This window comes from Ambystoma mexicanum, chromosome 7p (assembly GCF_040938575.1).
Source record: "Ambystoma mexicanum isolate Mex_15411 chromosome 7p, UKY_AmexF1_1, whole genome shotgun sequence".
Lineage (NCBI taxonomy): Eukaryota > Metazoa > Chordata > Amphibia > Caudata > Ambystomatidae > Ambystoma > Ambystoma mexicanum.
In genome coordinates, this window is record NC_090939.1 from 433,364,245 (window position 1) to 433,386,365 (window position 22,121).

The window sequence follows — 22,121 nt, forward strand, 5'->3', positions numbered from 1 at the left end:
GGTGTGGGGGTGGTGGGAGACATGAGTGGGGGCCTGGTGGAGGCTGCCCCTGCACTGCTGGGGGGTGGGGGTGGTGGGAGACATGAGTGGGGGCCTGGTGGAGGCTGCCCCTGGTGGCTGGGGTGTGGGGGTGGTGGGTGACATGAGTGGGGGCCTGGTGGAGGCTGCCCCTGCACTGCTGGGGGTGGACGTGATAGGGGACAGGAGTGGGGGCCTGGTGGAGGCTGCCCCAGCACTGCTGGGAGGTGGGGGGTGCAGGGAGACATGAGTGGGGGCCTGGTGGAGGCTGCCCCTGGTGGCTGGGGTGTGGGGGTGGTGGGAGACATGAGTGGGGGACTGGTGGAGGCTGCCCCTGCACTGCTGGGGGGTGGGGGTGATAGGGGACATGAGTGGGGACCTGGTGGAGGCTGCCCCTGCACTGCTGGGGGGTGGGGGTGCAGGGAGACATGAGTGGGGGCCTGGTGGAGGCTGCCCCTGGTGGCTGGGGATGGGGGTGCAGGGAGACATGAGTGGGGGCCTGGTGGAGGCTGCCCCTGGTGGCTGGGGGTGGGGGTGGTGGGAGACATGAGTGGGGGCCTGGTGGAGGATGCCCCTAAACTGCTGGGGGGTGGGGGTGCAGGGAGACATGAGTGGGGGCCTGGTGGAGGCTGCCCCTGGTGGCTGGGGGGTGGGGGTGGTGGGAGCATGAGTGGGGGCCTGGTGGTGGCTGCCCCTGCACTGCTGGGGGGTGGAGGTGGTGGGAGACATGAGTGGGGGCCTGGTGGAGGCTGCCCCTGCACTGCTGGGGGGTGGGGGTGATAGGGGACATGAGTGGGGGCCTGGTGGAGGCTGTCCCTGCACTGCTGGGGGGTGGGGGTGCAGGGAGACTTGAGTGGGGGCCTGGTGGAGGCTGCCCCTGGTGGCTGGGTAGTGAGGTGGTGGGAGACATGAGTGGGGGCCTGGTGGAGGCTGCCCCTGCACTGCTGGGGGGTGGGGGTGATGGGAGACATGAGTGGGGGCCTGGTGGAGGATGCCCCTGCACTGCTGGGGGGTGGGGGTGATAGGGGACATGAGTGGGGGCCTGGTGGAGGATGCCCCTGGTGGCTGGGGGGTGGGGGTGGTGGGAGACATGAGTGGGGGCCTGGTGGAGGCTGCCCCTACACTGCTGGGGGGTGGGGGTGCAGGGAGACATGAGTGGGGGCCTGGTGGAGGCTGCCCCTGGTGGCTGTGGGATGGGGGTGGTGGGAGACATGAGAAGGGGCCTGGTGGAGGCAGCCCCTGCACTGCTGGGGGTGGGGGTGGTGGGAGACATGAGTTGGGGCCTGGTGGAGGCTGCCCCTGCACTGCTGGGGGGTGGGGGTGATAGGTGACAAGAGTGAGGGCCTGGTGGAGGCTGTCCCTGCACTGCTGGGGGTTGGGGGTGCAGGGAGACATGAGTGGGGGCCTGTTGGAGGCTGCCCCTGATGGCTGGTGGGTTGGGTGGTGGTAGACATGAGTGGGGGCCTGGTGGAGGCTGCCCCTGCACTGCTGGGGGGTGGGGGTGATGGGAGATATGAGTGGGGGCCTGGAGGAGGATGCCCCCGGTGGCTGGGGGTGGGGGTGGTGGGAGACATGAGTGGGGGCCTGGTGGAGGCTGCCCCTACACTGCTGGGCGGTGGGGGTGCAGGGAGACATGAGTGGGGGCCTGGTGGAGGCTGCCCCTGGTGGCTGTGGGGTGGGGGTGGTGGGAGACGAGTGGGGGCCTGGTGGAGGCTGCCCCTGGTGGCTGGGGGGTGGGGGTGGTGGGAGACATGAGTTGGGGCCTGGTGGAGGCTGCCCCTGCACTGCTGGGGGGTGGGGGTGATGGGAGACATGAGTGAGGGCCTGGTGGAGGATGACCCTGCACTGCTGGGGGGTGGGGGTGATAGGGGACATGATTGGGGGCCTGGTGGAGGATGCCCCTGGTGGCTGGGGGGTGGGGGTGGTGGGAGACATGAGTTGGGGCCTGGTGGAGGCTGCCCCTGCACTGCTGGGGGGTGGGGGTGATGGGAGACATGAGTGGGGGCCTGGTGGAGGCTGCCCCTGCACTGCTGGGGGGTGGGGGTGATGGGAGACATGAGTGGGGGCCTGGTGGAGGATGCCCCTGGTGGCTGGGGGGTGGGGGTGGTGGGAGACATGAGTGGGGGCCTGGTGGAGGCTGCCCCTGCACTGCTGGGGGGTGGGGGTGGTGGGAGACATGAGTGGGGGCCTGGTGGAGGCTGCCCCTGGTGGCTGGGGTGTGGGGGTGGTGGGAGACATGAGTGGGTGCCTGGTGGAGGCTGCCCCTGCACTGCTGGGGGTGGACGTGATAGGGGACAGGAGTGGGGGCCTGGTGGAGGCTGCCCCTGGTGGCTGGGGTGTGGGGGTGGTGGGTGACATGAGTGGGGGCCTGGTGGAGGCTGCACCTGCACTGCTGGGGGTGGACGTGATAGGGGACAGGAGTGGGGGCCTGGTGGAGGCTGCCCCAGCACTGCTGGGAGGTGGGGGGTGCAGGGAGACATGAGTGGGGGCCTGGTGGAGGCTGCCCCTGGTGGCTGGGGTGTGGGGGTGGTGGGAGACATGAGTGGGGGACTGGTGGAGGCTGCCCCTGCACTGCTGGGGGGTGGGGGTGATAGGGGACATGAGTGGGGACCTGGTGGAGGCTGCCCCTGCACTGCTGGGGGGTGGGGGTGCAGGGAGACATGAGTGGGGGCCTGGTGGAGGCTGGCCCTGGTGGCTGGGGATGGGGGTGCAGGGAGACATGAGTGGGGGCCTGGTGGAGGCTGCCCCTGGTGGCTGGGGGTGGGGGTGGTGGGAGACATGAGTGGGGGCCTGGTGGAGGATGCCCCTAAACTGCTGGGGGGTGGGGGTGCAGGGAGACATGAGTGGGGGCCTGGTGGAGGCTGCCCCTGGTGGCTGGGGGGTGGGGGTGGTGGGAGCATGAGTGGGGGCCTGGTGGTGGCTGCCCCTGCACTGCTGGGGGGTGGAGGTGGTGGGAGACATGAGTGGGGGCCTGGTGGAGGCTGCCCCTGCACTGCTGGGGGGTGGGGGTGATAGGGGACATGAGTGGGGGCCTGGTGGAGGCTGTCCCTGCACTGCTGGGGGGTGGGGGTGCAGGGAGACTTGAGTGGGGGCCTGGTGGAGGCTGCCCCTGGTGGCTGGGGAGTGAGGTGGTGGAAGACATGAGTGGGGGCCTGGTGGAGGCTGCCCCTGCACTGCTGGGGGGTGGGGGTGATGGGAGACATGAGTGGGGGCCTGGTGGAGGATGCCCCTGCACTGCTGGGGGGTGGGGGTGATAGGGGACATGAGTGGGGGCCTGGTGGAGGATGCCCCTGGTGGCTGGGGGGTGGGGGTGGTGGGAGACATGAGTGGGGGCCTGGTGGAGGCTGCCCCTACACTGCTGGGGGGTGGGGGTGCAGGGAGACATGAGTGGGGGCCTGGTGGAGGCTGCCCCTGGTGGCTGTGGGATGGGGGTGGTGGGAGACATGAGAAGGGGCCTGGTGGAGGCAGCCCCTGCACTGCTGGGGGTGGGGGTGGTGGGAGACATGAGTTGGGGCCTGGTGGAGGCTGCCCCTGCACTGCTGGGGGGTGGGGGTGATAGGGGACAAGAGTGAGGGCCTGGTGGAGGCTGTCCCTGCACTGCTGGGGGTTGGGGGTGCAGGGAGACATGAGTGGGGGCCTGTTGGAGGCTGCCCCTGATGGCTGGTGGGTTGGGTGGTGGTAGACATGAGTGGGGGCCTGGTGGAGGCTGCCCCTGCACTGCTGGGGGGTGGGGGTGATGGGAGATATGAGTGGGGGCCTGGAGGAGGATGCCCCCGGTGGCTGGGGGTGGGGGTGGTGGGAGACATGAGTGGGGGCCTGGTGGAGGCTGCCCCTACACTGCTGGGCGGTGGGGGTGCAGGGAGACATGAGTGGGGGCCTGGTGGAGGCTGCCCCTGGTGGCTGTGGGGTGGGGGTGGTGGGAGACGAGTGGGGGCCTGGTGGAGGCTTCCCCTGGTGGCTGGGGGGTGGGGGTGGTGGGAGACATGAGTTGGGGCCTGGTGGAGGCTGCCCCTGCACTGCTGGGGGGTGGGGGTGATGGGAGACATGAGTGAGGGCCTGGTGGAGGATGACCCTGCACTGCTGGGGGGTGGGGGTGATAGGGGACATGAGTGGGGGCCTGGTGGAGGATGCCCCTGGTGGCTGGGGGGTGGGGGTGGTGGGAGACATGAGTTGGGGCCTGGTGGAGGCTGCCCCTGCACTGCTGGGGGGTGGGGGTGATGGGAGACATGAGTGGGGGCCTGGTGGAGGCTGCCCCTGCACTGCTGGGGGGTGGGGGTGATGGGAGACATGAGTGGGGGCCTGGTGGAGGATGCCCCTGGTGGCTGGGGGGTGGGGGTGGTGGGAGACATGAGTGGGGGCCTGGTGGAGGCTGCCCCTGCACTGCTGGGGGGTGGGGGTGGTGGGAGACATGAGTGGGGGCCTGGTGGAGGCTGCCCCTGGTGGCTGGGGTGTGGGGGTGGTGGGAGACATGAGTGGGTGCCTGGTGGAGGCTGCCCCTGCACTGCTGGGGGTGGACGTGATAGGGGACAGGAGTGGGGGCCTGGTGGAGGCTGCCCCTGCACTGCTGGGGGGTGGGGGTGATAGGGGACATGAGTGGGGGCCTGGTGGAGGCTGCCCCTGCACTGCCGGGGGGTGTGGGTGCAGGGAGACATGAGTGGGGGCCTGGTGGAGGCTGCCCCTGGTGGCTGGGGATGGGGGTGCAGGGAGACATGATTGGGGGCCTGGTGGAGGCTGCCCCTGGTGGTTGGGGGGTGGGGGTGGTGGGAGACATGAGTGGGGGCCTGGTGGAGGCTGCCCCTAAACTGCTGGGGGGTGGGGGTGCAGGGAGACATGAGTGGCGGCCTGGTGGAGGCTGCCCCTGGTGGCTGGGGGGTGACCGTGGTGGGAGACATGAGTGGGGGCCTGGTGGAGGCTGCCCCTGCACTGCTGGGGGGTGGAGGTGGTGGGAGACATGAGTGGGGGCCTGGTGGAGGCTGCCCCTGCACTGCTGGGGGGTGGGGGTGATAGGGGACATGAGTGGGGGCCTGGTGGAGGCTGTCCCTGCACTGCTGGGGGGTGGGGGTGCAGGGAGACTTGAGTGGGGGCCTGGTGGAGGCTGCCCCTGGTGGCTGGCGAGTGGGGTGGTGGGAGACATGAGTGGGGGCCTGGTGGAGGCTGCCCCTGCACTGCTGGGGGTGGGGGTGATGGGAGACATGAGTGGGGGCCTGGTGGAGGATGCCCCTGCACTGCTGGGGGGTGCGGGTGATAGGGGACATGAGTGGGGGCCTGGTGGAGGATGCCCCTGGTGGCTGGGGGGTGGGGGTGGTGGGAGACATGTGTGGGGGCCTGGTGGAGGCTGCCCCTACACTGCTGGGGGGTGGGGGTGCAGGGAGACATGAGTGGGGGCCTGGTGGAGGCTGCCCCTGGTGGCTGTGGGATGGGGGTGGTGGGAGACATGAGAAGGGGCCTGGTGGAGGCAGCCCCTGCACTGCTGGGGGGTGGGGGTGGTGGGAGACATGAGTTGGGGCCTGGTGGAGGCTGCCCCTGCACTGCTGGGGGGTGGGGGTGATAGGGGACAAGAGTGAGGGCCTGGTGGAGGCTGTCCCTGCACTGCTGGGGGGTGGGGGTGCAGGGAGACATGAGTGGGGGCCTGGTGGAGGCTGCCCCTGATGGCTGGTGGGTTGGGTGGTGGGAGACATGAGTGGGGGCCTGGTGGAGGCTGCCCCTGCACTGCTGGGGGGTGGGGGTGCTGGGAGATATGAGTGAGGGCCTGGTGGAGGATGCCCCGGTGGCTGGGGGGTGGGAGTGGTGGGAGACATGAGTGGGGGCCTGGTGGAGGCTGCCCCTACACTGCTGGGCGGTGGGGGTGCAGGGAGACATGAGTGGGGGCCTGGTGGAGGCTGCCCCTGGTGGCTGTGGGGTGGGGGTGGTGGGAGACGAGTGGGGGCCTGGTGGAGGCTGCCCCTGGTGGCTGGGGTGTGGGGGTGGTGGGAGACATGAGTGGGGGACTGGTGGAGGCTGCCCCTGCACTGCTGGGGGGTGGGGGTGATAGGGGACATGAGTGGGGACCTGGTGGAGGCTGCCCCTGCACTGCTGGGGGGTGGGGGTGCAGGGAGACATGAGTGGGGGCCTGGTGGAGGCTGCCCCTGGTGGCTGGGGATGGGGGTGCAGGGAGACATGAGTGGGGGCCTGGTGGAGGCTGCCCCTGGTGGCTGGGGGTGGGGGTGGTGGGAGACATGAGTGGGGGCCTGGTGGAGGATGCCCCTAAACTGCTGGGGGGTGGGGGTGCAGGGAGACATGAGTGGGGGCCTGGTGGAGGCTGCCCCTGGTGGCTGGGGGGTGGGGGTGGTGGGAGCATGAGTGGGGGCCTGGTGGTGGCTGCCCCTGCACTGCTGGGGGGTGGAGGTGGTGGGAGACATGAGTGGGGGCCTGGTGGAGGCTGCCCCTGCACTGCTGGGGGGTGGGGGTGATAGGGGACATGAGTGGGGGCCTGGTGGAGGCTGTCCCTGCACTGCTGGGGGGTGGGGGTGCAGGGAGACTTGAGTGGGGGCCTGGTGGAGGCTGCCCCTGGTGGCTGGGGAGTGAGGTGGTGGGAGACATGAGTGGGGGCCTGGTGGAGGCTGCCCCTGCACTGCTGGGGGGTGGGGGTGATGGGAGACATGAGTGGGGGCCTGGTGGAGGATGCCCCTGCACTGCTGGGGGGTGGGGGTGATAGGGGACATGAGTGGGGGCCTGGTGGAGGATGCCCCTGGTGGCTGGGGGGTGGGGGTGGTGGGAGACATGAGTGGGGGCCTGGTGGAGGCTGCCCCTACACTGCTGGGGGGTGGGGGTGCAGGGAGACATGAGTGGGGGCCTGGTGGAGGCTGCCCCTGGTGGCTGTGGGATGGGGGTGGTGGGAGACATGAGAAGGGGCCTGGTGGAGGCAGCCCCTGCACTGCTGGGGGTGGGGGTGGTGGGAGACATGAGTTGGGGCCTGGTGGAGGCTGCCCCTGCACTGCTGGGGGGTGGGGGTGATAGGGGACAAGAGTGAGGGCCTGGTGGAGGCTGTCCCTGCACTGCTGGGGGTTGGGGGTGCAGGGAGACATGAGTGGGGGCCTGTTGGAGGCTGCCCCTGATGGCTGGTGGGTTGGGTGGTGGTAGACATGAGTGGGGGCCTGGTGGAGGCTGCCCCTGCACTGCTGGGGGGTGGGGGTGATGGGAGATATGAGTGGGGGCCTGGAGGAGGATGCCCCCGGTGGCTGGGGGTGGGGGTGGTGGGAGACATGAGTGGGGGCCTGGTGGAGGCTGCCCCTACACTGCTGGGCGGTGGGGGTGCAGGGAGACATGAGTGGGGGCCTGGTGGAGGCTGCCCCTGGTGGCTGTGGGGTGGGGGTGGTGGGAGACGAGTGGGGGCCTGGTGGAGGCTGCCCCTGGTGGCTGGGGGGTGGGGGTGGTGGGAGACATGAGTTGGGGCCTGGTGGAGGCTGCCCCTGCACTGCTGGGGGGTGGGGGTGATGGGAGACATGAGTGAGGGCCTGGTGGAGGATGACCCTGCACTGCTGGGGGGTGGGGGTGATAGGGGACATGATTGGGGGCCTGGTGGAGGATGCCCCTGGTGGCTGGGGGGTGGGGGTGGTGGGAGACATGAGTTGGGGCCTGGTGGAGGCTGCCCCTGCACTACTGGGGGGTGGGGGTGATGGGAGACATGAGTGGGGGCCTGGTGGAGGCTGCCCCTGCACTGCTGGGGGGTGGGGGTGATGGGAGACATGAGTGGGGGCCTGGTGGAGGATGCCCCTGGTGGCTGGGGGGTGGGGGTGGTGGGAGACATGAGTGGGGGCCTGGTGGAGGCTGCCCCTGCACTGCTGGGGGGTGGGGGTGGTGGGAGACATGAGTGGGGGCCTGGTGGAGGCTGCCCCTGGTGGCTGGGGTGTGGGGGTGGTGGGAGACATGAGTGGGTGCCTGGTGGAGGCTGCCCCTGCACTGCTGGGGGTGGACGTGATAGGGGACAGGAGTGGGGGCCTGGTGGAGGCTGCCCCTGGTGGCTGGGGTGTGGGGGTGGTGGGTGACATGAGTGGGGGCCTGGTGGAGGCTGCCCCTGCACTGCTGGGGGTGGACGTGATAGGGGACAGGAGTGGGGGCCTGGTGGAGGCTGCCCCAGCACTGCTGGGAGGTGGGGGGTGCAGGGAGACATGAGTGGGGGCCTGGTGGAGGCTGCCCCTGGTGGCTGGGGTGTGGGGGTGGTGGGAGACATGAGTGGGGGACTGGTGGAGGCTGCCCCTGCACTGCTGGGGGGTGGGGGTGATAGGGGACATGAGTGGGGACCTGGTGGAGGCTGCCCCTGCACTGCTGGGGGGTGGGGGTGCAGGGAGACATGAGTGGGGGCCTGGTGGAGGCTGGCCCTGGTGGCTGGGGATGGGGGTGCAGGGAGACATGAGTGGGGGCCTGGTGGAGGCTGCCCCTGGTGGCTGGGGGTGGGGGTGGTGGGAGACATGAGTGGGGGCCTGGTGGAGGATGCCCCTAAACTGCTGGGGGGTGGGGGTGCAGGGAGACATGAGTGGGGGCCTGGTGGAGGCTGCCCCTGGTTGCTGGGGGGTGGGGGTGGTGGGAGCATGAGTGGGGGCCTGGTGGTGGCTGCCCCTGCACTGCTGGGGGGTGGAGGTGGTGGGAGACATGAGTGGGGGCCTGGTGGAGGCTGCCCCTGCACTGCTGGGGGGTGGGGGTGATAGGGGACATGAGTGGGGGCCTGGTGGAGGCTGTCCCTGCACTGCTGGGGGGTGGGGGTGCAGGGAGACTTGAGTGGGGGCCTGGTGGAGGCTGCCCCTGGTGGCTGGGGAGTGAGGTGGTGGGAGACATGAGTGGGGGCCTGGTGGAGGCTGCCCCTGCACTGCTGGGGGGTGGGGGTGATGGGAGACATGAGTGGGGGCCTGGTGGAGGATGCCCCTGCACTGCTGGGGGGTGGGGGTGATAGGGGACATGAGTGGGGGCCTGGTGGAGGATGCCCCTGGTGGCTGGGGGGTGGGGGTGGTGGGAGACATGAGTGGGGGCCTGGTGGAGGCTGCCCCTACACTGCTGGGGGGTGGGGGTGCAGGGAGACATGAGTGGGGGCCTGGTGGAGGCTGCCCCTGGTGGCTGTGGGATGGGGGTGGTGGGAGACATGAGAAGGGGCCTGGTGGAGGCAGCCCCTGCACTGCTGGGGGTGGGGGTGGTGGGAGACATGAGTTGGGGCCTGGTGGAGGCTGCCCCTGCACTGCTGGGGGGTGGGGGTGATAGGGGACAAGAGTGAGGGCCTGGTGGAGGCTGTCCCTGCACTGCTGGGGGTTGGGGGTGCAGGGAGACATGAGTGGGGGCCTGTTGGAGGCTGCCCCTGATGGCTGGTGGGTTGGGTGGTGGTAGACATGAGTGGGGGCCTGGTGGAGGCTGCCCCTGCACTGCTGGGGGGTGGGGGTGATGGGAGATATGAGTGGGGGCCTGGAGGAGGATGCCCCCGGTGGCTGGGGGTGGGGGTGGTGGGAGACATGAGTGGGGGCCTGGTGGAGGCTGCCCCTACACTGCTGGGCGGTGGGGGTGCAGGGAGACATGAGTGGGGGCCTGGTGGAGGCTGCCCCTGGTGGCTGTGGGGTGGGGGTGGTGGGAGACGAGTGGGGGCCTGGTGGAGGCTGCCCCTGGTGGCTGGGGGGTGGGGGTGGTGGGAGACATGAGTTGGGGCCTGGTGGAGGCTGCCCCTGCACTGCTGGGGGGTGGGGGTGATGGGAGACATGAGTGAGGGCCTGGTGGAGGATGACCCTGCACTGCTGGGGGGTGGGGGTGATAGGGGACATGAGTGGGGGCCTGGTGGAGGATGCCCCTGGTGGCTGGGGGGTGGGGGTGGTGGGAGACATGAGTTGGGGCCTGGTGGAGGCTGCCCCTGCACTGCTGGGGGGTGGGGGTGATGGGAGACATGAGTGGGGGCCTGGTGGAGGCTGCCCCTGCACTGCTGGGGGGTGGGGGTGATGGGAGACATGAGTGGGGGCCTGGTGGAGGATGCCCCTGGTGGCTGGGGGGTGGGGGTGGTGGGAGACATGAGTGGGGGCCTGGTGGAGGCTGCCCCTGCACTGCTGGGGGGTGGGGGTGGTGGGAGACATGAGTGGGGGCCTGGTGGAGGCTGCCCCTGGTGGCTGGGGTGTGGGGGTGGTGGGAGACATGAGTGGGTGCCTGGTGGAGGCTGCCCCTGCACTGCTGGGGGTGGACGTGATAGGGGACAGGAGTGGGGGCCTGGTGGAGGCTGCCCCTGCACTGCTGGGGGGTGGGGGTGATAGGGGACATGAGTGGGGGCCTGGTGGAGGCTGCCCCTGCACTGCCGGGGGGTGTGGGTGCAGGGAGACATGAGTGGGGGCCTGGTGGAGGCTGCCCCTGGTGGCTGGGGATGGGGGTGCAGGGAGACATGATTGGGGGCCTGGTGGAGGCTGCCCCTGGTGGTTGGGGGGTGGGGGTGGTGGGAGACATGAGTGGGGGCCTGGTGGAGGCTGCCCCTAAACTGCTGGGGGGTGGGGGTGCAGGGAGACATGAGTGGCGGCCTGGTGGAGGCTGCCCCTGGTGGCTGGGGGGTGACCGTGGTGGGAGACATGAGTGGGGGCCTGGTGGAGGCTGCCCCTGCACTGCTGGGGGGTGGAGGTGGTGGGAGACATGAGTGGGGGCCTGGTGGAGGCTGCCCCTGCACTGCTGGGGGGTGGGGGTGATAGGGGACATGAGTGGGGGCCTGGTGGAGGCTGTCCCTGCACTGCTGGGGGGTGGGGGTGCAGGGAGACTTGAGTGGGGGCCTGGTGGAGGCTGCCCCTGGTGGCTGGCGAGTGGGGTGGTGGGAGACATGAGTGGGGGCCTGGTGGAGGCTGCCCCTGCACTGCTGGGGGTGGGGGTGATGGGAGACATGAGTGGGGGCCTGGTGGAGGATGCCCCTGCACTGCTGGGGGGTGCGGGTGATAGGGGACATGAGTGGGGGCCTGGTGGAGGATGCCCCTGGTGGCTGGGGGGTGGGGGTGGTGGGAGACATGTGTGGGGGCCTGGTGGAGGCTGCCCCTACACTGCTGGGGGGTGGGGGTGCAGGGAGACATGAGTGGGGGCCTGGTGGAGGCTGCCCCTGGTGGCTGTGGGATGGGGGTGGTGGGAGACATGAGAAGGGGCCTGGTGGAGGCAGCCCCTGCACTGCTGGGGGGTGGGGGTGGTGGGAGACATGAGTTGGGGCCTGGTGGAGGCTGCCCCTGCACTGCTGGGGGGTGGGGGTGATAGGGGACAAGAGTGAGGGCCTGGTGGAGGCTGTCCCTGCACTGCTGGGGGGTGGGGGTGCAGGGAGACATGAGTGGGGGCCTGGTGGAGGCTGCCCCTGATGGCTGGTGGGTTGGGTGGTGGGAGACATGAGTGGGGGCCTGGTGGAGGCTGCCCCTGCACTGCTGGGGGGTGGGGGTGCTGGGAGATATGAGTGAGGGCCTGGTGGAGGATGCCCCGGTGGCTGGGGGGTGGGAGTGGTGGGAGACATGAGTGGGGGCCTGGTGGAGGCTGCCCCTACACTGCTGGGCGGTGGGGGTGCAGGGAGACATGAGTGGGGGCCTGGTGGAGGCTGCCCCTGGTGGCTGTGGGGTGGGGGTGGTGGGAGACGAGTGGGGGCCTGGTGGAGGCTGCCCCTGGTGGCTGGGGGGTGGGGGTGGTGGGAGACATGAGTTGGGGCCTGGTGGAGGCTGCCCCTGCACTGCTGGGGGGTGGGGGTGATGGGAGACATGAGTGGGGGCCTGGTGGAGGATGACCCTGCACTGTTGGGGGGTGGGGGTGATAGCGGACATGAGTGGGGGCCTGGTGGAGGATGCCTCTGGTGGCTGGGGGGTGGGGGTGGTGGCAGACATGAGTGGGGGCCTGGTGGAGGCTACCCCTACACTGCTGGGGGGGTGCATGGAGACATGAGTGGGGGCCTGGTGGAGGCTGCCCCTGGTGGCTGGGGGGAGGGGGTGGTGGGAGACATGAGTGGGGGCCTGGTGGAGGCTGCCCCTGCACTGCTGGGGGGTGGGGGTGGTGGGAGACATGAGTGGGGGCCTGGTGGAGGCTGCCCCTGGTGGCTGGGGTGTGGGGGTGGTGGGAGACATGAGTGGGGGCCTGGTGGAGGCTGCCCCTGGTGGCTGGGGTGTGGGGGTGGTGGGAGACATGAGTGGGGGCCTGGTGGAGGCTGCCCCTGCACTGCTGTGGGGTGGGGGTGCAGGGAGACATGAGTGGGGGCCTGGTGGAGGCTGCCCCTGGTGGCTGGGGGGTGGGGGTGGTGGGAGACATGAGTGGGGGACTGGTGGAGGCTGCCCCTGCACTGCTGGGGGGTGGGGGTGCAGGGAGACATGAGTGGGGGCCTGGTGGAGGCTGCCCCTGGTGGCTGGGGGTGGGGGTGGTGGGAGACATGAGTGGGGGCCTGGTGGAGGCTGCCCCTGCACTGCTGGGGGGTTGGGGTGATGGGAGACATGAGTGGGGGCCTGGTGGAGGATGCCCCTGCACTGCTGGGGGTGGGGGTGATAGGGGACATGAGTGGGGGCCTGGTGGAGGATGCTCCTGGTGGCTGGGGGGTGGGGGTGGTGGGAGACATGAGTGGGGGCCTGGTGGAGGCTGCCCCTACACTTCTGGGAGGTGGGGGTGCAGGGAGACATGAGTGGGGGCCTGGTGGAGGCTGCCCCTGGTGGCTGGGGGGTGGGGGTGGTGGGAGGCATGAGTGGGGGCCTGGTGGAGGCTGTCCCTGCACTGCTGGGGGGGTGGGGTGGTGGGAGACATGAGTGGGGGCCTGGTGGAGGCTGCCCCTATACTGCTGTGGGGTGGGGGTGATAGGGAACATGAGTGGGGGCCTGGTGGAGGCTGCCCCTGCACTGCTGGGGGGTGGGGTGGTAGTAGACATGAGTGGGGGCCTGGTGGAGGCTGCTCCTGCACTGCAGGGGGGTGGGGGTGATGGGAGACATGAATCGGGGCCTTGTGGAGGCTGCCCCTGCACTGCTGGGGGGCGGGGGTGATAGGGGACATGAGTGGGGGCCTGATGGATGGTGCCCCTGGGGGCTGGGGGTGCAGGGGGACATGCGTTGGTGGGCAGTAGTGCAAGGTGACATGTGGTTTGGCTGGGGGGCATGGCCATGGTGGATGGGGTGCCTGCGGGACATGTGCAGGGTAGGCCCCTGTGGTGTGGGCCACCTGCAGGGGCTGTGGAGGGTGTAGAGGGAACACCTGGGAGGACCCACACGTGCAATTCACTTGTGGTGCTCCCCGCGGACCCCTGGAATACACGTACCCTGATGGAATTGCGTGTGATACTTCCTGCGCACCCCTGAAATACACTTACCCTGCTGCTTTTGCGTGTGATACTTCCCACGCACCCCTGGAATACACGTACCCTGATGGAATCGCATGTGATACTTCCCGCGCACCCCTGAAATACACGTACCCTGCTGCTTTTGCGTGTGATACTTCCCGCGCACCCCTGAAATAAACGTACCCTGCTGTTTTTGCATGTGATACTTCCCACACACCCCTGGAATACACGTGCCCTGATGGAATAGCGTGTGTTACTTCCCACGCACCCCTGATGTACACGTACCCAGGACAATCACGTGTGGGACTTCCCGCGAACCACTGAAATACACGTTCCCCACTTGGCGTTTGCAATTTGCCAGCCCTGTGAACTGGTCCAGGGTTAGCGCAGCTCTTTGCGATGATTTGGGAATTTTGAAGGCTTTTCCTTGCGCGAGGGTGTTCTTGGGGGCGTAACTGGCGCTGCTGCAGGGTCGCTGCGCCACGGCTGGTTTCGGAGGCTTAAATCCATGAATATGCTGGGCAATGAAAACGATTTTTTCGCACGGGGACACTGTGCGCCAGCCGCCTGCGCCATTTTTGTGCGTATTTCTATGAATTACCTTATTAATATATATTTTTTTCTTGTATCACATACAATGAGGCAGTTACCGTTGTCTGGGGTTTTCAGGCCACATAGAAAGACTGTATTTTAATTCATAAATGTAAGAAATAATGTCCTTGCTTGTCAGAACCATATGAATGGATCTTTTCAATTAGACTAAATTATTGCTTCGGTTTAGGTTTATACAACATAGATTCAAACGGGTGAAATGGCTGTGTGGGCTGAAGAACTGTGTCATAATTCGGCTAATGAAGTAAAACGGCCAGGATGTCCTTCTTTATTCTGTAATGAGGCGGAGGTTTTATATATTCACCTTTAGCCTTTATTCATTGTTATCAAAGTGAAGCCCCGAGGATGCATTCTTTCCTCCACAAATAAATAAATGCATCAGCACATGTATGTATACACTTTTCTATTTCCAATAGGAAAATGTTGAAGTCCTGGCAGTGAGAGGGACAATGCATCTTATGTTTAATACTGCGTGAATGGCTCCTCATGTCAAGCGTATTCACAATACATGGTTTAATTGCAGAGGCTGTATGTGCAAGACTCTTACTGATGCTGCACTTTATATCAGGTGGAGGCATCCATTTACAAAGAGGTTCAGAGGGTAAATAGCTTCAACGTTCAGGGCTGCATTGACAATAGGCGGCTGCTTGCACTGTTGTTCAAGGTGAACATCGAATTAGAACCTGAACTAATGGCTGATGTTGTATGTGTTTCGTTCCTAGAATCATCGCGTAGCAATCCATTTTGTTAACGCATATTAGAAATAGATAGCATGGCCTTGGGATATCTGTAGCCTAAAGTAATTCAGCCTCCGAACCACTTGTATCCAAGACAGGGTGTTAAGAAGCAACGGGTGCTTTCAAAACAAGCCATAATGAGTGCATGCAATTGGTTCATTAGTCCTCATCGTGGTTTATTATGCTAATGATTATATGAATTTTCTAGTTATTGATTTATACAACAATAATAAAAATAGCCCCATTATCTTTCAACACATTATGGGGCCATTTCACTTGGTTGGTGTTATAATCATTCTTTTATAAGAGCACTTAATACCAGCGAGTGGTTTCTAAGGCTGGATTGGGATTTGAACCTGTGCTGTACAGTGTTGTTTTGTTTCCAAGACAAATGGTTTGCCGGTGAGCTATCCTTCCTATTGAGTTATGAGTAGCATTGCACCAAGTACGTGTCAGTAGCGTCCTCCATAAGCATTACATTAAAACAAAAAAAAGAAAAATGATAAGAGTTAATGCTGGGAGAGATCGAACAGTACACGATCACCAAGTGGATAGGTCAAGATGTGGGGCATTCCACTGATATAGGTCAAATGCGGAATGCAATTTCCAGCACTATTAACCAAGCCTCTAGTGGTGCTTGGGATGCAGGCCGTTTATTATATCAGTCTATCTGTGGTTTATAATGCGAACGATGGGAAAGGAAAATGTTCTAGTTCATCTTGGAGTCACACTGTGGTTTTAACTGCGCTAGTGCAATGAAGAACCAAAGCCGGACAGCATAAACATGAAGGGTAAGCACCTGAACTAAATGGCAATACACAAAACATGGAACTAAATATGCCTGTTTACAAAGTAAGGAGATATAAAGTGTCCAGCGAAGCATACAGTGCAGAAGATATGCATGCATAATGCCAACAACTGCCAGCAATGTCATTGCAGGGTTAGGATGAAACATAGAATGTGTTCAGTTAGCATGTTTAAGAAAATTCATTCAAATGATTGGATAGCTCTCGTTCGCTCTTGCATGAGTGCAAATAAAGGGTTTATTTTAAACACATTTAAGATCGAAATGAGTAGACTGTCTCTCATGGACATATTGAAATGAAGACATTTATATTGAAATCAACCAAATTATTAAGTGCCTTTCAACATGTCCAAGACATTGAGAAGTAATGCTCATTTGTACTAAATCCATGGTGAAAATCTGCTCATGAAAGCAATCATTTTCCAAACCACAACCAAAAGCTGTTGTGGCAGTTATCACAACTTAAAACACATGTCAACTTTGAGATGAAGAGATGACATCAATTTCAGTTAATCAATAGAGTCTAACTGTGAAATAAGCATTGTGCTTATAGCCACATTAGAACATAAAGCATATGTAAAGAGGTAATTTATGACATGCATATTCAAATGCAAGGGGAGTAGGTGCATACAACAGTGCGACCATCAAAAATAGCCTCACTCTCGCATAGAGCAGACCCACCCAATAATTTGCAACATGGTTCACAAGTAAAAATTCTACCGATAAGAGGAGAAAAACTTCTTCCCAGAAAGAGCAAATCAGACTTGATTCAGAAACCTGCACACATCCTGCAATGAAATGCAGTGCTCACCAGGATGTAAGACCCCCTCAAAGGGATGGAGAGTACAGAACAATTGCAGAATTGTAAATGTTATGTGTCTCCTGAAAACAGCAAAATTGTGCCAAAAAGAAAAAGTCTGATTTTTATGTTGGTAACTATTGTTAATATGGAGTTTTGCTTCATAACTCATTTTGTGAAAAATTAGGCTTGTGAGACAATGGCAGTCATACAACTACACACTCATAAACTAAGCCCACTTCCCCTAAACCAGTCAGCTTAGAGGGAGGTGGAGGCATTAGTAGCCTGACCTATCCCATGTGAGGGGTATGTCCATCCTATGATGCCACGCTGCCTAATTAAAGAGGTAGACAGGGCGGCACAGGATATTCAACATTCAAAATTCACCCTGCAAGATTCCAAGACTCCAGAACCAGGTCCAGAGGTAGCTGACCCAGATCCAGGCAGATCTACCTGTCCCGAACTACCTATCCAGAACTACCTATCTGGAACCACATTCATCCCAATAATTCAGGGAGAAAGGAGGAAAGGCCGCTGACCCATGTATGAGAATCCAGAGTCTCAACCTTTTTGCCCAGCTGATTCATCCTGCTGTCCACAGAGAGAAGACTTTGCCCAGCTGTTCCCCTCCAGGAGCCCAGCCGACCCTGTGACCAGATCCTAGGCTCTGCTGTCCAGAGACCTAGCTGGCTGTCCAAAATACCCAACTCAAGTGTATTGTGTAAATATCAACATCATCCTGCTCCCTAAAGCTGCATATTCTTCTCTTTTCCCTTGCATTTAGTTCAAATCCTATAAAAAAACCATAAAAACCCTGGTCATTTACCAAACTGTTAGTATTCTCTGTTTACCCGTTCTCTAGAAGAATCCAAGTTAGTTTATGTTTGTTAGCATCTTGCTTTTCCATTTCTTTCAAGTATTTGTGTAAATCCTTAGTATTATTTGAAATAAATTAATTAATTCCCCTATAAGGAGGTACGTGGCGTGAGCTGGTTAAAATTGCCAATGAACCCCATTGCGTGCTGTGTTTTTCTTTAATAATATAACCATTAAAATGTAATCTTAGTAAAATTAGCCAGTTTGCATCAAAAATCGAATGTGCCGATGTCTTGTGTTTTTCTCTAAAAAACGATTTGCCTTTTCCCCATACAAACCCATATCATCATCCCATAAGAATATCATCTTTCCCATTAGTATACTCTCTGCTATGTGTCCTTTGTTCCCATCACAAAAAACAATTTCCGATTTTGTTTGCTAAACCCATTTCCTTAGTTGTTTGCTAGTTTAAAGCGCGAGCTAAATAAGAAATTGCAATTCACCCGCGTATGATTTTTGTTGCATTGTGTTCCTACCAAAATTTCACCTGTGTTCACGTTGCTTTAGCACCCTGCTCAGTAGCTTGTAAGCTTCTTTGCCTCTTTAGTACAGCCACCTGAATTTCTGTCTGATCTATCCTACCGCAAGTGTAAACTGATCTACAAGTAGCAAGTGCAATCCACAAATGCTATTTTGCTCAATGTTAAGGTTTTAATTTCTTCTTTGACCTCCCATCCTTGAGTAGTGGGTCCAATTTAAAAACTGATTTCTCCCTATTCAAGCTGGCTCCCTGCCACTGCTTTATTTCCACACAGAATTTAGTTAGCAGGTGTTTGGGGAAGTGTTGCAGAGGGACTGCATAATATAAGTTCCATCCATGATTGTGAACAAGAGTGATTTTGTTTTCCTTTCTGTGCAAAGTTGATGCAGATGATGTCAGAAAGTTGAATCAATTGTGTTATAACATTTTGCATTTGCATTGTCACCAGACTGGTGATGGCTGCCGTAATTTTATTCTGCTCTGATTTTTCTGTGAATTTTAAAAATAAATAAATATTTCTTTGTTACACACCGGCTTGGTTCATAGTCCACTGCAACATGGGGTGATTGTTAAAGCGGGTGTGAGACGGGTTGGGTGCCTCTTCAAACCAAGAATCCAGGGTTTCAAACAAAATAAAAGGCTGTGTTTATTGAGCGCCACCTTCAGTGTCAGTGATAGAAGTCTCTGACCGGAGTGTGCCGTGGCATAAAACCTGTTACAACCTCTACAGCCCAGGCAACTCTGAGCAGTGGGAATACTGGGAACACGTCCTCTAAGAGGCACACCTACAAAGGGCGGGATTAGAAAATGAGAGAGAGCAGAAGCAGTTGGAGGAATGGGTCCTCCATCTTGGTTTTTTGTGGGCATTTCTTCCCATCATGTCTCCTCCACTTCCAGCAAAGAAAAGCAATTTGGGTATGATGCAAAAAAAATTGTGCAACCTGCATACAGGGACACCACTTCTAGAACACATAATAGCCTAGTGAGCATTATATGATGGGAAAACATATACATTCTGTTCCATGTTTATGAGCACACCACTCATAAACCACATTGAGGCATTGGGCCTCCTTACAAATGCTGCAGTAAGGCAACAACAGCGCTGGAAGTGCTACCGGCGCCGTTGTTGCCATGCTGCAACATTACGAGTTTGCCTGCGGCGGCCGCTCTGCATGCCTGGTCAGACAAGGCGTGCTGAGCGGCACCCGCGAGCAGACCAGGATGGTAGCAATAGCAACGGTACAATTATGAACGGTACCGCTACTACCATCCTCCCCATTCCTATTGAGCCCTATGGAGGCTCAAATGGGAATAGGGACATACCGGGTCTGGGTCCCGCGAAAGGGAATTGCCGTGCCTTCCAAGGTCAGAATGGCCTGGTAAGTCCCCTTTTGCGGGAACAAACCCGAGTTTGGAGGTAGCCATGACCTTATTAAGGGCATGGCTACCTCCAAACTTGTAATGAGGCCCATTGTGCACAAAGCCTATACAAAATGCACAGATTATGGACACCTTGTACCCCAAAAGGGAACAAACATGGATTTGCGAGCTACATGCAGGCATAAGCATCTGGTAGCATGGAGGAGAAACATAGATAATGGAAAAACGAAGACAGCACATCATCTCTTGACAGGGAGGACACAGATTTATAGACAAGACCAGTAATGCTAGTACCCAAAAAGCAAAGCACAGAATGCAAAGCATGGACACTTAACTGAGAATCAGATATCAATATTTAATCTGTCTCACATTGAGGATTTTTAATGAGAGTGAAAGTGACGCTGAGTGTTGGCAGTGTTGGGAACTCTGCTTTGCTGCCTGTCTACCTCGTTGTGAAAGGAAGTCGTTTTCACCTTCATAGACCCAGCACAGGCCGCGGAGCGACGCGGAGTGACACTGAGTGTTGGCAGTGTTGGGAACTCTGCTTTGCTGCCTGTCTACCTCGTTGTGAAAGGAAGTCGTTTTCACCTTCATAGACCCAGCACAGGTCGCGGAGCGACGCGGAGCGACGCGGAGTGACGCTGAGTGTTGGCAGTGTTGGGAACTCTGCTTTGCTGCCTGTCTACCTTGTTGTGAAAGGAAGTCGTTTTCACCTTCATAGACCCAGCACAGGTCGCAGAGCTACGCGGAGCGACGCGGAGTGACGCTGAGTGTTGGCAGTGTTGGGAACTCTGCTTTGCTGCCTGTCTACCTCGTTGTGAAAGGAAGTCGTTTTCACCTTCATAGACCCAGCACAGGTCGCGGAGCGACGCGGAGCGACGCGGAGCGACGCGGAGTGACGCTGAGTGTTGGCAGTGTTGCCTGGGGTGCCTGGAGCGCCTGGGGAGCTGGGAGCTACCACGGTCCCTGCCTTCACCTCTGTGCCGAAACTCAGCGCGCTTTTTCTCCCTTGAAGCTCCATCTGTGTTTTACGCCTGAACGCGTTTTTCAGTGCATTTACTTTTTATTCTCTTATTTTTTATTTTTTACTTTTTCAACTTCTACGTGATCCCTACGACTTCGGTGATGAACACCCTAGACCCTGGCCCCTCGGGGATCAACTTGGACAATGTAGTGGTGTATCAAGGAGAGGAAGATGTCACTTATCCGCTCACACGGCGGCAACGACGCTTCTTGGCTGCAGGCGGCTGTGATTCCACTGACCCGCGCTTGGAACAAATGGAACAAATGGTAAGTCGCTGCAAGTTCCGTAAAAAGAACTGTGCTTCCTCTACTTCTATAGACTCTGAGAACTTTTCTGATTGTCAGGATAGCACCTTAGCTTCGCGTAGGACTGACCTATATCCATTAGCAACGCCAACTCCACCGTCTCTGACTACACTAAAAACATTACAAACAGAGCCCAATATAACTCATGCGGCGAAGGAGGGAGAGTCCGCTGTGAATGATGATGCTCTTAGGGCATCTTTGGACTCTGTAACAGCCAATTATGCATCTACAAACACGCGATTGGATAACACAATGGTTAATGCGGAGAAAGGTAATGAACTGCTGCGCACTAAATCTCTCTCAAGCATGGCCGGAACGATAATCGATTTAGACAAAGACGTACAGGAGATGAATACCGCCGTCGATGATATCACTAGCGGAGGCATGACGAACTGCATAGAAGCTACAGGCAGTACTAGTAGCATGACTAGCGATGACTGTGAACCTAACGACAAACGGCCTGCCGGACCTTTACATAACCCCAACAAAATCCTCCAGATGGTCGAAAGGAAATCTGGCGAGATCGCGCCCCACACTGAGTTCTTCAGAAAAACACCACTGATTGATGCTGTTCCTGAGGAAATCGTTCTGACAACATGGTTTAGTCCTGGATCTGCTCTGGACTATCCACCATACGGCAAGAAGAACTGTGACCGATGCAGCTTGATGGTCCTAGCAGACAGGAGTCGTGTAGACTGCAGTACGGAAATATCATCGACTGGATTCCGCAACCCCTTGGATCAAGCGTACCCATCAGAGGAATCCTCGACCTGTGAGGAGCACGTCTGCAGTCTCCCATCTGGCTCACTAAACCCAAACGAATTCTCCAAACCTTGGTTAAAACCAGTGATGAAAAGGAAACGTACAGAATCCATCAATGATGATTTTAGTGACCTTATTATAACATCACAAAAAAGGTTCACAGATGAAAGAGAGCTAGCCAGCTCTCGCTTCACTGGATTGGAAATTTATGGTCCACCGTCTGTAATAGATATACAGCCAGATGCTCGATCTAAGAAAAAATCAAATCCACGTAAGAAAAAATCTAGACTCTCTCGAATAAGATCTCAGAAAAGTAACAAACAGAATACCCAAATATCAAACATGGCAGAACTGATGGCAAAAGAAATTACGAGAGAACTAAATACACTCATAATGGCTGCTCATACGATTTCAATGTCGCCATATATCAAACTGTACGAACAACTGAATGAGAATATTAAAGATCAAACCACTCTCATAGCCTTATTGAACTCGAAAATTATCAATGTGGATCAAGATCTAAATTGGATGAAACAAACTTGGACTGACGACCATCTAAGAGCTGATGCATACATTAAGACCATTGTGGATCAAACCAAAAATAGTGCGATGGATAAACGACTGTTTGCCGAAGTAGCTCGAGAAGCTATAACACTGCTGCAACAACATAAATCAAATCCTGCTCTCAAATCAATGATACCTAAAGAGATTACAGAGCAGAACGATGATAAAACACAGGATCCTACTGCGAGCAATGCAATAGATTATGAGGCCCAAATTTTGATCCTAGACACTAGCCTAAATGCAGAGATAATCACCCATGAGACGAGATGTGAAAAAAGAGATGCTAATGCTTCCCCGAGGAAATGCACACAAAAATCAAAACGACTACGGGAAGCTGTCATCTGCCCAAACGAGAGAAAAAGAATCTGTAGTAGCGAAAAAAAGACTACGCTCACCAGACAACTAAAAGATACTCCACAAAAGTGTGAAGTAAATAACAAATCATACCTACCTCAAATGCAGGACATTCCTTCTGACAGAGATGAGGATTTAATGTCAGCAAA